This window comes from Acinonyx jubatus, chromosome D1, assembly GCF_027475565.1.
Source record: "Acinonyx jubatus isolate Ajub_Pintada_27869175 chromosome D1, VMU_Ajub_asm_v1.0, whole genome shotgun sequence".
Classification (NCBI taxonomy): Eukaryota; Metazoa; Chordata; class Mammalia; order Carnivora; family Felidae; genus Acinonyx; species Acinonyx jubatus.
In genome coordinates this window covers 110,178,057-110,192,317 of record NC_069390.1, presented here as the reverse complement: position 1 = coordinate 110,192,317, position 14,261 = coordinate 110,178,057, and the positions used below count along the sequence as shown (strand labels likewise).

Genomic DNA, 14,261 nt, shown 5'->3' with positions numbered 1-14,261 from the left:
TCTCTAGACAGAAAACTATAAAATATTTTTAAGAACATTTAGAGAGGACCTTAGTAATTAGTCGTGTCCAAATAAAATACTTGAAATAATCCATATTATAAACAGGCACATTCTTCTAAAACTGACTTGTAGTTTTAATGCATTTCAAGTCAACATTCTATCAGCTCTATTCCTGTGTTTGGCCAGAGCTGATTTTTAAGTTTATAATGATAGAGCGACAGCATTAGCTGCCATAGTCCAGATAAGTCAATAGCAGAAGAGCATGTATTAATGCAGAAACAGACTCAATCTTAAAGGTGTACTTACGACAAAAGTGAAATGAAGAAAACAGGTGTGAAGGACATCTGTGTATTAAATTGCTAGGTTAATTGGACATCCATAGTTTTAAAAATATGAGATTTCCATATCTTACTGTTCCCAAAAGTTATTTCTGAAGAGTTTATAGGTATTAATGCAACAGAGAAAAGAGTGAAGCTTTTAGAAAATGATAAGAGACTACTGACATGGGCCTGAGGCAGGTAGGGACCTTTTTGCAAAGAAAGTAAATAACGCAGTTTGTATAAATGTAGTTGGATAAATGGGACTAAAAATTTGTGATTTTGTAAATTCAGAATAAGAGTGAAAAGGCAATCCACAGAGTGGACAAGATCGTTCTAACAAATGTAACTGACAGCTTGCATCCTGCATCTAGGAAGAACTTCTAAAGATCAGTAAGGAAATTACAGGAAACCCAATACAAATGAACATGACCCTAGAACAGGCACACTACAAAGCAGGATTCCTACGTGGCCAATAAGTACACAAAGACATTCTCCATGTTTTTGGTAGTTGGTGAATGTTGATTAAAATCATAATATGATACCACTGAAAACCCAAGTGATTAAAACTAAAAAAAGACAGTGTGAAAATTAGCAGAATATAAAGAAACCAGAATCCTCATGCTCTGCTTTTCCAAGATGAAAATGGCATAGGGACTTTTGAATACTGTTTGACCATCGTCTAAGAACATGTATCAGCTTTATCATGATTCAGCTATTCCACATCTGAATATAGACCCAGCAAAAATGATTGATTCAATAGAAGGATGGATTGATGGATGGGTGGATGGATGGATGCAGAGAGAGAGAGAGAGAGAGAGAAAGAGAGAGAGATGCAGAGTTATGTAGTAAAAGGAGCACTCATAGTAGTAGTATTTGTAATAGCCTATTTTGGAAACAACAGTCTAAGGTAATAGTCCACATTGGAAATGTCCATCAATGGTGATGTGCCATATTCATTTAATGAGGAATTATATGGTAATATAAGAGAATAAACTGATTAATGCACAAACATGGACACATTTTTCAGATATTATGTTGGGTAAAAGAAACCAAATGCAAGAGAGACAACACTATTTGATTTCATTTACAGTTCCAAAATACAAAAACGAATACATGATAATGATTACCTTATAAAATGATGGTAAAAATCTAGTCAGGGAAGCAAAGAATTTTTCCACACATTTAAAGGGCAGGTAATTCATACTGTAGGATCAGTTTTAAATTATTCTCTTAAGGTAACATTACACTCATAGTAAACCCCTAGAAAGATTTTACAAGAAAGAATGTCCATTCCGCTTATGAATGTCAAAGCCAGGTCCTAAAGTATCTAGCATTAAAGCCCAGAGCATATTTAAAATAATAAAATACATATCAAATGGAGTTTCTTCCAAAGAGTCAAAGATGGTGCAAGATTAGAACTCTTTCACTATCACACAGTGGGAGTTATTGGATGTAAATAGATGAAAATATATATAAAGCCTCATTTCTTAGATAGGAAGGCACACTGTGATGTGTATTCTGCCCTCAGCTAATTACATTTACATCAGCCCCAACAAATTGTCAACCAGTTTTATTTAACTAGATAAAGTAAATGTAAAATTAATGCTACAGTGATATCCAAGTAAAAAAGAAGTGTGGACATCTCTGAAAAAGGCCGATGCTGGAGGAGCAACAGGAGAGGAATAGTTCCAGAAAATGTTAAGATGTGCTGACTATGCAGCTCGAGATGTAACAGGCCACTGCCGCAGATTTACCCAAGCTGGTAGATCAGAACCAAAAGCGTAGAAGTACAAACACATTTCTGCAGAAAACAAAGAAACTAACTTTCTTATGTGTTCCAGATGACATTTCTCATCTGCTGAAGACAGACCTTTCAGCAAATGGTGTGTGAAAACAATTTGCTGTCTGGAAAAGATAATGAAGTTTGGTTTATTCCTCATAGTATATACTAGGAAATAGTCAAAACTGGTGAAATATTTACATGAAAACATGAAATCGTAAAAGCTATAGAAAAAAAGGGGAAGCGTACTTAATCTCTGAATTATGCAGGCCTTTCTAGCTGTAACATAGAAGAAACATAAAGAGACAGGTAAACCTGGACAATTTAACAACATAAAAACCAAAACACAACTCATATACCAACACAATCAAGGCAGCTGAGACGATCGACATGTACATTTACCAGGACAAATGGTGATCTTTTAGGTATATGATTGTAGTAGTTCTGGTACACACCCGGCAGAAAGATGGGCAACGTCCATGAACAGTTTGATCCCAACCCAGGAGTGCTGAGTGCAAAAGTGATCAGCTCTTGTCATGATAAGAAACATGCAAATTAAACTAGTAAGATGCAACTTATCACCTATCAGATGGAAACACGCTGTGCAGCTTAATATTAGATTGTCACTGAGATATGGGAAAGTGGGCACTCACTTACATTGTCATATTACAGTGAGAAAGTAAGTAGATATCATTGCTGCGTAGGGAATTTGGGCTTTATCTTTTCAAATCACAAGGGCACATACTCTTTGCACCAGCAATTCCACGTCTAGGAATTCCCAAAAGCGTACTACCATATTTGTGACGAGGTTGTTGAGTGCGGTTACTGGAACAGGTGCCCAATACCTTATCAAAAACCTTTGGAATAAGTGCGTATGGAATGCAGGTTTAATTTTTTAATGTTTATTTAATTTAGAGAGAGAGTGCAAGCTGAGTATGGGCAGACAGGGAAACAGAAAATCTGAAGAAGGCTCTGAACTGTCAGTGCAAAGCCCCACATGGGTCTTGAAACCAGGAACCGTGAGATCATGACCTGAAGTCGGACACTCAACCCGCTGAGCCCCATAGGGTCCCCTTTATGGTGGTTTTTTTGAAAGTAGTCTTTTTTTTAATAACTTTTGAATATTCTCAAATGAGAGATCGCATAAGGATCAACCAAAGACTTATGGAAAGACAGATTGCTGGGTCCCAACTTTAGCTTACATGATTCAGTACATCTGGGGGTAGGACCCTATACTTTACATTTTTATCCAGGTATCAGGGGATACTGATGCCACTAATGGTAGGATTCACCTTTTGAAAACATGGATACAGGCTCTAAACAAGGTGTGCTGAATCTTTCCATGAACATAATCTAACAGATAATTCTGTTGGATTCTGCCTGCACTTGTACACATACTATTTATTTTCTGCATCAGCGTGTCTTGGAAAAGTGAACACAGCAACATGACCTTTGTAAGTAGATCCGAGTCAGATGTCTGAGGATGGGCCAGGAGCAAAACCCCCCAGCGCTTATCAGACCTCATTATGGATGGCCCGGTGGAAAGCTTCTGATGTGTGCCATCTCATTATCATGGATTTCCATCTAAGAAGTTTTGTTTAATTATGTAAACTACAGTAATGACTCGCTCACTGTTAAGTGAAAATTGTGTAAGTACAGCAGTTAAGTGGTCAACCATTGTCTTCCCATTTTCTAATGAAAAATTTGAACATTTACACAGTTTCCCCAACATTCAGGTAATACACAGCAAATGCTTTTTATCTAACTTTTCTTTTTTTAAATAATATAATTTATTGTCAAATTAGCTAACATACAGTATACAGTGTGCTCTTGGTTTTGGGGGTAGATTCCCATGATTCATTGCTTACGTACAACACCCAGTGCTCATCCCAACAAGTGCCCTCCCCAATGCCCATCACCCATTTTCCCCTCTCTCCCACTCCCCGCAATAACCCTCAGTTTGTTCTCTGTATTTAAGAGTCTCTTATGGTTTGCCTCCCTCCCTCTCCGTTTGTAACTATTTTTCCCCCTTGCCTTCCCCCAATGTATGCTGGCATACATTCCCCCATGGTCTTCTGTTAAGTTTCTTTACTATGCCGAATGATATAAGTCAGTCAGAGAAAGACAGATATCACGTGTTTTCACTCATATGTGGAACTTTAACTTTTCTATACTCTTGGCTGAATTACTTGTATCTCATTGATGAGGTGGATATCATCTATCATTACATAAAAGGATCATTTAAACTCTATACCAGCAGAGTTTTCCAAATGTCACTGCTAGCCTGTTGGCTGTGCCAAGCATTTGTTAATGTAGGTTTATCGACATAATTCCAAACATTAGCAACAGTATAATTGGTGTCCTACAAACCAAATGCTTTTGAGAAATCTTGGATTCTTCAACTTGTGGTCATTACAGCAGCCTTATACTTTCAAATACAGTTACATTTGCCCATCATAAAATAGAAGGGGCATATGACAGATGTCCTACTCGGGCAAAAATATACTCATCCATGAATAATAACATTGTAGGTTTTTTGTTTGTTTGTTTGTTTAAGACGGCATTTTTCTTAAGCATTATTTTAAGAAATTTGCCAAGAAGCTTTTTCATTATAGATTCTCAGATTAATTTCACCGTGGTACTTGTGCTTCTTCATACTTGAGAGTCAAACCTCATAATGGTCCACACTCACTGTCGTTGTTCATGTCATCACAGTCACTTCTAGCTGGCTTCAAGAGCAACAAACCAGTTGCTGGCATACATTCACCTGTCACTCTTGCATCCATATGATCAGCACAGGGTCATTTTTTACCCCGAGCAGTTCCTTTTTCTGGTTCCTTAGTTCTTGCTCATCATTGTCCCGGAGTAAAAACAAACCATGCTGATTAATGTATCACTTGTTATTTTCTGATTTTAACTGTCACCAAATGCGTTGTAGACTTAATTCTAAAAGCATTTTCACAGTTTAATTAAAACTAAGGCAAACGTAAGAAACTGTTAAAGAATAACAATTAACAAATAATATGGCTCAATATGGAAGAGCTAATAATATGTTCTTCACAAATGTCAGCAGACAGAGGCCCATGTGACTCTTGGGAGCACAGATACACAAATAGTGCCTCTTATCAGGAAAGGTTCAGTTTTGTGACCAAGTGAGTTTTGGCCCAAACATTATTGTAAAAAGTGGCTTTCAGCAATTAGCAGATTTAAAAATACTGAATATGAGACTATGAACTGATATAAACACTATGGGGAAAAAAGACTTCAATATCCGTCAGTAGGGGTTTGATTCAGTAAATCATGAAATATGCTGTACAGTGTAGTACATTATTGCTCTCAAGCTAGGGGAATTAAAAGCTAATTAAAGCTTGGAGCTAATGGATTGAGATGCTGTTTATATTTTTATGTAGAAAGAACCCCAGGATTTATTATTAGCAAGCAGTGTGCTGAATAATATTTATAGTCTCTTTCTATCGCTGTAGTAAAAGAGAAGATACATACAGAAGTGGGTGCCCTGTACAGGGAAGCAGAAGTTGGTGTATTAGAGGGAGAGGGAGGCTGGGAGAGAGGGCCTTCACTGTATTTGTTTTCCCCTCTTTAGTTATTTTCACTACTTAAATATGGAATTATGGTATGTATTTATATTTATTCTATTCAAAAAATCAAGTACTTGAGGAAGTAAAAGAATTCTGTGGTGAAACCATGGAGAGGAGGCACGTGGGTCCTCAAATGCTGCTCTACGACACAAAGCCAAAGTGTTGCCACCACGGGTTCTCGCATCACACGTGTCGATCGCTGTGCCTTCTTTCTGGGGCAGGTGAATTCTGATGCTATATCAAACATCCGTATTATCACTAGCAGTGGAAAGCTAACAGGATATCTGCATGCTCTCAGTGGGAAAACGGTGGAAAGGTGAATCTAGGCAGGGACGAGTCTTCAGGGTAAGTGGGATTTTGTGAGGACGGGCACTGTCACATTCAAGGTGCACAGACTTTAGGCTCTAATTCCCAAAGGTACGTGCCAGCCCCACAAGTGGTTCTGGCATGCTAACGGTCAGCAGCTGAGTTGCAATAAAGACGAACGCCTGGAGATCTTCTCGTGTTAGTTATTAGACTGGTCGGTCAAGGGAACTTCATTGACAGAGAACAGCTGGTGTTTTCCAAAGGATTTGGTAATGTCTTCAGTGATGTTCTGATGAATGTAATCGAAATACATGAGCTCTGTAACCGTATATTTAGGAAGATACATAACTGTTTATTACTTTCAAAAAAGGAACGGATGAATGGATCCTTGTTTGAAAGAAAAAGGCGTCCTTGTGGGATAGACAGAGTTTTGTGGGCTGTGTTCTGTTTAAGTTCTTAAATTTTGATTTCCTTCATCTCTTTATTCTATAAAGGATTATTGAGAACCCACCAAATGTGAGATTCTGCTAGTCTACTAAACATACTTAGGGGCACTGTGTCTACACACAAAATCACAGTAGAAGGGTCACTACCTCCAAAGCTAGAATCCCTCTGTGTGTGTGTGTGTGTGTGTGTGTGTGTGTGTGTGTGTGTGTGTGTGTGTATTTTCCCTCACTGTATTCAAGCAAAGAGCATGTCTTCCTTCCCCATTGAGGATCTTGGGTTCTGTTTACCATTAAGGCCCATCTCTGGGACAAATGATGCACAAACCATATTAACACATTTTATTAGGATGCCAAAGTTAAATACATACATATCCTGGTAAATCACTCACAACTACAACAATTTAGAATTTGGACACATGTCACATTACTGGCCAAAGCAATTTGTGAAATAGTTGACGGAACGTATGGGATCCATCCATCCTTTCTTCTGTCAAATATGGTGGTAATGGAGCTAATGGGATCTTGTTTGATTTCAGACTTTTAAGTACACATTGCTCTGATATTTCTATTACAGTCTTATGTCTGCGATCTTGAAAAGGAATTCACTACATAAATCAAGACAGTATTATTATGAAGAAGATGTTCAAGGGACACTTGCATAATAAAAGTTTATTAAATATATCTCTAGATAGGTTTTCAGCATATTTTGAAGCTTTTCCTATTAAAAAACACACAGTATTTTCCAGTAGAAAACCTTAAAACAGTTATTGCTACCTTCAGAATTATTATAGGTAAAGGTTATATTATTTTGTTTGGAATATTAATCATTTATATATAGCATATGATTTTAAAGAGATCATCATGTGCAGAGTATTAACCACCATAACTCCTAGTGACTTAAACATTTATATAGAGAGTGTGATTTTAAAGAAATCATCATGTGCAGAATATTAACCACCGTAACTCCTAGTGACTTAAACCATCTTCAGGAAGAATTCTGAACACTAGTCCAGAAATTCCGCAGCAGGGGTGTAACAGGTTATATATATATATGAAGCTATATATATAGCTTCCTCAAGGCAGGAAGGAGAATGTTCCATCTCACTCTGGGGAACTTGAGAAGAGTTATCATGTTTAATTCAAGTTTCCCTTCATGCTTACCTACTTGGCTCTGAGGAAGCCAAACCACTTACCCAGAAATGTATACACAGAACTAAATTTCTGAAGCGGACAATACAAAGTTTCAGAATGATGCAGTATGTAGAAGCAGGATGTATTTTTGGTACCCACCTCCGATTGATGGCCAACAGGCGATCCTTCCATTTTCACCCGTTCACAAGAAGCTTAGGGGCACACATAGACATACCCTCCCTCTAGGAATACTTTTGCTCTAGCATAAGCCAAAACGTGGGGGGGAAAGGTAAGGACAATCTGCAGACGCTGCAGCTAGGGGTATCGAGTGACCTTGAACTGCAGGTGAATAATAACGGTGGTGTACTGGGCCAGCAGGATGAATGCAGGTAGAGTGGGACCTGAAATTCATAGAGCTCAACATTACACACGCAGAATTAGGGATGAGAGCGAATATTTACTGGGAACAAAAATAAATTACAAGTTATAAATTTTTAAAATCGTAATAAGCTTCTAAATGTAAACAAATCCGGGAAATAGTAATAATATTTTTCTTACTTAACTGCCTAGGACACCTTTGCAATACTTTTAATCCTACACTTTTGGCTGCATACGCTTTGATGACTTTTTCCCAGTGTAACAGTTTTGTGATACCACTTTCTCTAGAAAAAATGGAAAGTGAATTCTTCTTCAGTTTTAGCATGGTTGATTGAAATTTGCTTTCATTACTAATTATGGAGATAAGAGGGGCAGAAGCCCTTGTAGAAACTTGGATGGGGTCCTAGCAATATGTTAACACGTTTTCTTTTTTAATTCTGCACAATTAAGATATTTTAACCGTAATCCATTCAGACCACTGTCTCTACTCCGTCTTCTCCTGTCTCATTTGACCCCATGTCAGGTGGTATTCTTATGGCTATTGGGGGCTTTAGAATCTAGATGAGGGAAATCGGAGGGTGTGTTTAGTTTGGGGTTAGGAGGATGTATTGTGTGGTGTGCAGTCGCTTCTGCTTTTACTTGGATTCCTTCATCACGGCGTGGGAACGGCTTCCAGCAATCACACCTCTGAGTGTGTGTGAGACGAGTTACTGCACAGAAACAACCCAGTGCCCCCATGCTGTACAGCTGATACAGGAAGAAACTATGTGGCAGTTTCCCTAAATTTGACAGTCATTCTAAAATTTTTATGGTATTATTATTACTATTATTATTATTATTTTAAAGCTTATTTATTTTGAGAGGGAGACGGAGTGTGAGCAGGGGAGAGGAGAGAGAATCCCAAGCAGGCTCTGCAGTGTCAGCACAGAGAGCAGTGCTCGGCTCAATCCTGGGAACCATGAGATGATGACCCGAGGTTAGACCAAGAAAGAGTCCCACGCTCAACCGAGCCGCCCAGGCGCCCCTTACATGGTATTATTATTAATGAATTGTGAGGCTGTAGCTGAAAGTGTAATGAAGGGAAATCAGAGTTGAAAGAGACAGCGGTCTTGACCAACTTCAGTTAAATTATCTGATTTGTGAAAAGCCATTAGGGTCTATGATTCTGTTGCTGTGGTCCTTCCTGAAGCCCACAGGCTCACTGGCCTCGTGGTAGACCCACCTCTGTGTACAGTGACTGCTGGGCCCTTGGAGAGAGGTTCACAGCCTCAGTCTGTTACTTCGTTTGGGCCGGTGAGGACTACTTACTGGACCTTAGTGTCCTCACTCATTACATACTTGATTTGAAGAGCCTGAGGGATTCATTTATTCCCGTGCTGTCTGTTTCTTCCCAGGAGCAGGTTGGGTCCACACCATGTGCCCGAGAGAAGGTCCACGTGGATGGATGAATGAAGCAGAAAAGGTTAAGAAGGCAGATCTGTGAGAAGGAGCCTCACTCATGGTAAGGATGTTGATACTTGTTTAGATTTCAGGGAGCTGACTTTAGGATTTTAAGCTGGGGAATGATGTGCTATGATGATGTACTTTGTCCATGTGGAGAACAGACATGTTTTAAATCCACTTGTTTTATGGACCATGTCCTCTGTGCCAGGCAAGGTGGTGATCACCAGGAACCTGTGCTTTCTTCTGTAGTCCTCCCAGCAGCCTTCCGCAGTGGTGATCGTGGTCCCCAGGTTGTGGTTATGGAAACTAGAGACTTAGAAAAATTAACCCATGGAAAGCCAATCAGTTCCATCCTGACAAAATGGAATTTACACCCGGGTCTGTTACTCAACAGCCCCTTCTGCAAGTGCTGATTCCCAGTGTCCCCGCGTCGGGACTCGGGACTCAGACCCCTGCCCTGTCACTGGCATTAGAAAGGCACTTCCACACCATTTGGAAGAATATTATTGGAAACTTCTTGTCTGTGCTCCAGATTCTTCTGTGGGGAGAAATAGGCTTGCCTTTTAAATTGAGAACATTTTCAAGTGTTTTGGCAGTTGGCTCAGTAAAGAAAAGGTGTTCTTTTGCAGTTAAATTGGAGTGTGGCTTTTTGCAAATGTGATGGTATTTTAAAATGGCTCCTTCAAAAGGAGTATTTTCAGAAAATATCAAAATAGACTTAAACTCCTTGTGTCATGAAGCTGAAACACGGTCTTGATATACTTTCAAAATGTTTCCCTGTATAACAGATGCTTACGTATCACAGTAAGCTCATGATGGGGGAAGAGGAGGGGGAGGACAGAGGCCAGCCCACAGACTCTCTGGCCATAACTCCAGGTCGTGGTTAGCTTTTCCATACCAACAGTCTCCTACAAATCTCCCTGATTCCTTCCTTTTTCTCTCCTCCAGCATTCAATCTGTATCAGAAATTCCTGGCATAAATATAAGTGCTAATCAGATAAAATGAATCAGAATATCTGCTAGGAGATTCTGACTCCTCTCCTCAAAGGCTTTTTCTCTTTGAAGAAAAAATAGGGACTCTTTTACTTTATTGAAGATCATTTTAAACCCAATTCTTTGTTTTGTTTTTCTTTTTGACCACCTTCACCCATTTGCCTACTAGGGGCTGTCTCCTTGGGCTAAACCAACTGGGAACCTTCCTCAAGGTATGAAATATTTGCCTACTCTGCTGTACAGGCTTTGTGGTTTCCACGTAGAAATCCTAAGCAAAGAACGAATGGCAGCCCTTGGCAGATCCTCTAAAACAACTTGGGTTTAATACAGCCAAATCGAATACTCCTAGATTCATACAGGAGCAATGTAATAATTTTAAAAGGCAGAGCAGGGAGATGGGCCACGGAAAGAGAGCAGGCTGCAGGCAGGGCTGTTTGAGGTCCCCTGTGGCGGGGGGGAGGCTTGCATCCAGACTTTCCGGGGCACATCACCAGCATCGGAGCCACCTTGATCGTGTAGTGACACGGGGAGTCTCTGTGGCTATTTCTACAGTCAGGCACTGCCTCCCTTTCTCCTTTTCCTTCAGCCAGGGAGACCTGGAGATTATTCCCATTTTCTGTGACTTTTCAAAACAAAAAAAATGGTTTTCTGATTGATTTCATGTTCATGTCTCATCACTGGGACTTTATTCTCTGAAGATAGAACCCCCCCTATTTCTTCACTAAGTGATTCCTTTCTTAACTTTGGCCGTTAAGATTTACCATCCAATGTTTTCACTTGGCCAGCCAAGTACGAGCAGGTACGCAGCAGCACGGAGGCCAGGGCACCATGTGGGAAGTACAACCTCAGCTACTGTTGTGAATTTTCCTATCCTCTGTCAGTCATCCCTGGCCGGTAGTACCACGGCCTGGCTTTTTATTCATTCTTCTTTTGGTTAATCAACCTGTAAAATGGAACACTTACACAGAAGTCAATAATACTGAAGTAGGGGAAGGAATCTGTAATCAGTTGGAAAGATTTGAATTTCTGGAAGCACTGTAGATGTCGGGCCTGGTTGGGAACAACCGATTGTCACTTTAAATTGCTCAGCATTTCAGACAGAAAACCACCCAGTTATTTTAACGGCCTCAGAAATGGGAATACATTCTGCATGCAAGTTAACTTACAGAAAAATGTAGGTTGCTGTGTGACTCTTTTAAGGATAACCTGCCTGTTTTCGGCCCTACTTTAATAGAAGTTAATTTTAAAGAATATTTTAAGTAATGTTTTGACTAAAACCTCTTGCATCTGATGAAACCATATGACAAATGGGTCTGTGAGTTGACGTTACAAAAGGAAAACTATTTTTGAAGACTTGCAGAGGTGTTAATCCCGAAGCTGACAGTTTTATTTATTTTTATTTTTTTAAGTTTTTATTTATATTTGACAAAGAGAACAAGTGTGAGCTGGGGAGGGGCAGACAGAGAGGGAGACACTGGATCGGAAGCAGGCTCCAGGCTCCGAGCTGTCAGCCCAGAGCCCGACACAGGGCTCGAACTCATGAACCCTGAGATCACGACCTGGGCCGAAGTCGGATGCTCAGTTGGCTGAGCCACCCAGGTGCCCCAGAAGCTGACAGTTTTAATTGTTGACAGTCACTGCTGGGACACGGTTGAAGTCTCATACCAAAGTAACAGCCAGTAAATGGACAATGGCTGTGATTTCTGTGACTGAATAGCAGTTATACTAAGCAATTATATTCTGGAAGGCTGTGCTGTCCAACATGGTATTTGCTAAGCGTGTGTGGCTGTTGGGCATTGGAAATGTGAATGGTCTGAATGCAGACAAGTTGTAAATGTAGAATAAACACTGGCTTTAAGGATTTTCTGTGAGGGGCACCTCGGTGGCTCAGTTGGTGAAGTGTGCCTGACTTTTGGTTTTGGCTCAGGTCATGATCTTCCGGTTTATGAGTTTGAGCCCTGCGTCGGACTCTGCATTGACAGCGTGAAGCCTGCTTGAGATTGTCTCTCTCCCTCTCTCTCTACCTCCCCGCTGCTTCCTTGCTCTCAAAATAAATAAATAAACTTATAAAACAAAGAGTTTCTGTGAAAAAAATGTCAACATAATTTTTGTTAGAATATAGGAGGAAAGAGTATTTGGGGTATATTGAGTTACATAAAATACGTATAAGTTTATTTCACTTATTACTGCCTTTTAAATGTCAGCAGTAGAATATTTAAAATTCCATGTGTGGCTTCTAATTGTGGCTTTCATTGCGATTCTGCTGGGCAGCACTGCTCCAAGGAGACTGATAGATGCAAATACATTGTTAAGAGTGAATTCGTGGGGCGCCTGCATGGCCCAGTTGGTGAAGCGTCCGGCTTCGGCTCAGGTCTTGATTTCACTGTGCGTGGGTTCGAGCCCCATGTTGGGCTCTGTGCTGACAGCTCACAGCCTGGAGCCCGCTTCACGTTCTGTCACCTTCTCTCTCTGTCCCTCTCCTACTCACGCTCTGTCTGTTGCTGTCTCTCAAAAACGAATAAATGTTAAAAAAAAATTTAAAAAGAGTGAATTCACATTCCTTTGAACAAATGGGGCGGTTTTATTAACCTTCGGGACACGTCTGAGAAACTGTTCTGTACTTTGCCTTGTAATTCTCTCCTTCGGGTAACTGATCCTTATTAACATACATACACATTTCCCCGCCCCACACACTGTATCCTCAAAAGAAGGGGGAAGAAACCAGGTGACTGATCTCCTGGAAGGAGAACTGGAATGAGATTTGGAAGATGTGGCTTGTAGTTAAAATTTCTACCAACAGCTCTCTGTACTGACAGTAGGCACTTAGTTGACCAGTTCTGGGTTTTCCAGTCTGCAATGACCCTCTCCTGCCCTAAAACAAACACTACATGTGCAGGAGTGACAGCAAAATTGATGAAGAAGCTGAACTTGGGTGGAAAAATTGGAAAGAAGGCGCCACTGGTACCTAGAGCAGGGTCCCTCTTCAGCTGTATGGAGACAGGCATCCACGGGCAAAGATTTCCTGTTGGTTTCTGCCCTCTGCGCATACATTTTATCTGCACAGGAAGAAATACATCCCTCTCCTCCGAAGGCAGTCCCCTGTGAAAGGAGTTCCTTCTCTGCAAACTACCGCAGATCATGGTTGTGGCCTTCCCACGGGCCATCCCTCCGCTTACGTGGGGTCGTGGGCGCATCCAGCCCAGCGCTATCTGTTGTCCTGCCCACAGGCAGCAAATTCTCCTCCCGGTGGTGTTGCGTCTGTCCCCTTCCTGACTGGCCTCCTGAATGTGCACCCCTGCCTTCAGGTCAAGATCCACGGCCATGTGTCTGGGCCTTCCAACCTCTCGTTTCCAAGGCTCTTGAGGCTGCCCTCGCTGCAAGTGCGCTCGTAGGTTCCGACTCCCTGGCAAGGCAGAGATGGGTCTGTGGGGGGACGCAGGATGAGGCGGTTGCAGGAGGAGAGGTTTGTCGCTGGGGGCTGAGAAGGAACAGGGACAGGTGACAAGGAGAATGATAAGAAGAGGGAAAACCTCCCTGACCCACAGCATGAGTGTCTCCTTTCCTCATTTACTGACTCAACTTATTTAATGGTCTTTACTGAATACCGGACAGACTATGGACCTGTGAGTACATATGTGCAGACAGAACGTCTTCTCTGCCCTTAGAAATCTTTAATTTGCAAAATCATCTGAATCTTGTTTCTGGATCAAAGTAGGAGGTCCCGTTTTGGTTCTTGATACATGTGATGATTAACACTGCGTTCGTATTGTTCTATACAACCTTGCTCTGCCCTAGAACGCACCCCAACTCTATATTTTGCTACCGCAAATCAACTACACTTCAGTTTATCCATAAAATAAATAATGAA

General features: G+C 40.8%; 1 long non-coding RNA gene across 4 annotated transcripts in view; it reads left to right on the top strand.

Moving 5' to 3' along the window:
• The window catches only part of LOC113596945 (uncharacterized), a 580,975-nt gene that overhangs the window by 245,248 nt on the left and 321,466 nt on the right, over positions 1–14,261 (top strand). For all 4 annotated transcript variants that reach the window (XR_008290728.1, XR_008290727.1, XR_008290726.1 and 1 more), the window contains exon 2: positions 9,352–9,458. This is a non-coding gene — a long non-coding RNA (uncharacterized LOC113596945). The remainder of the gene's footprint in view (positions 1–9,351; positions 9,459–14,261) is intronic.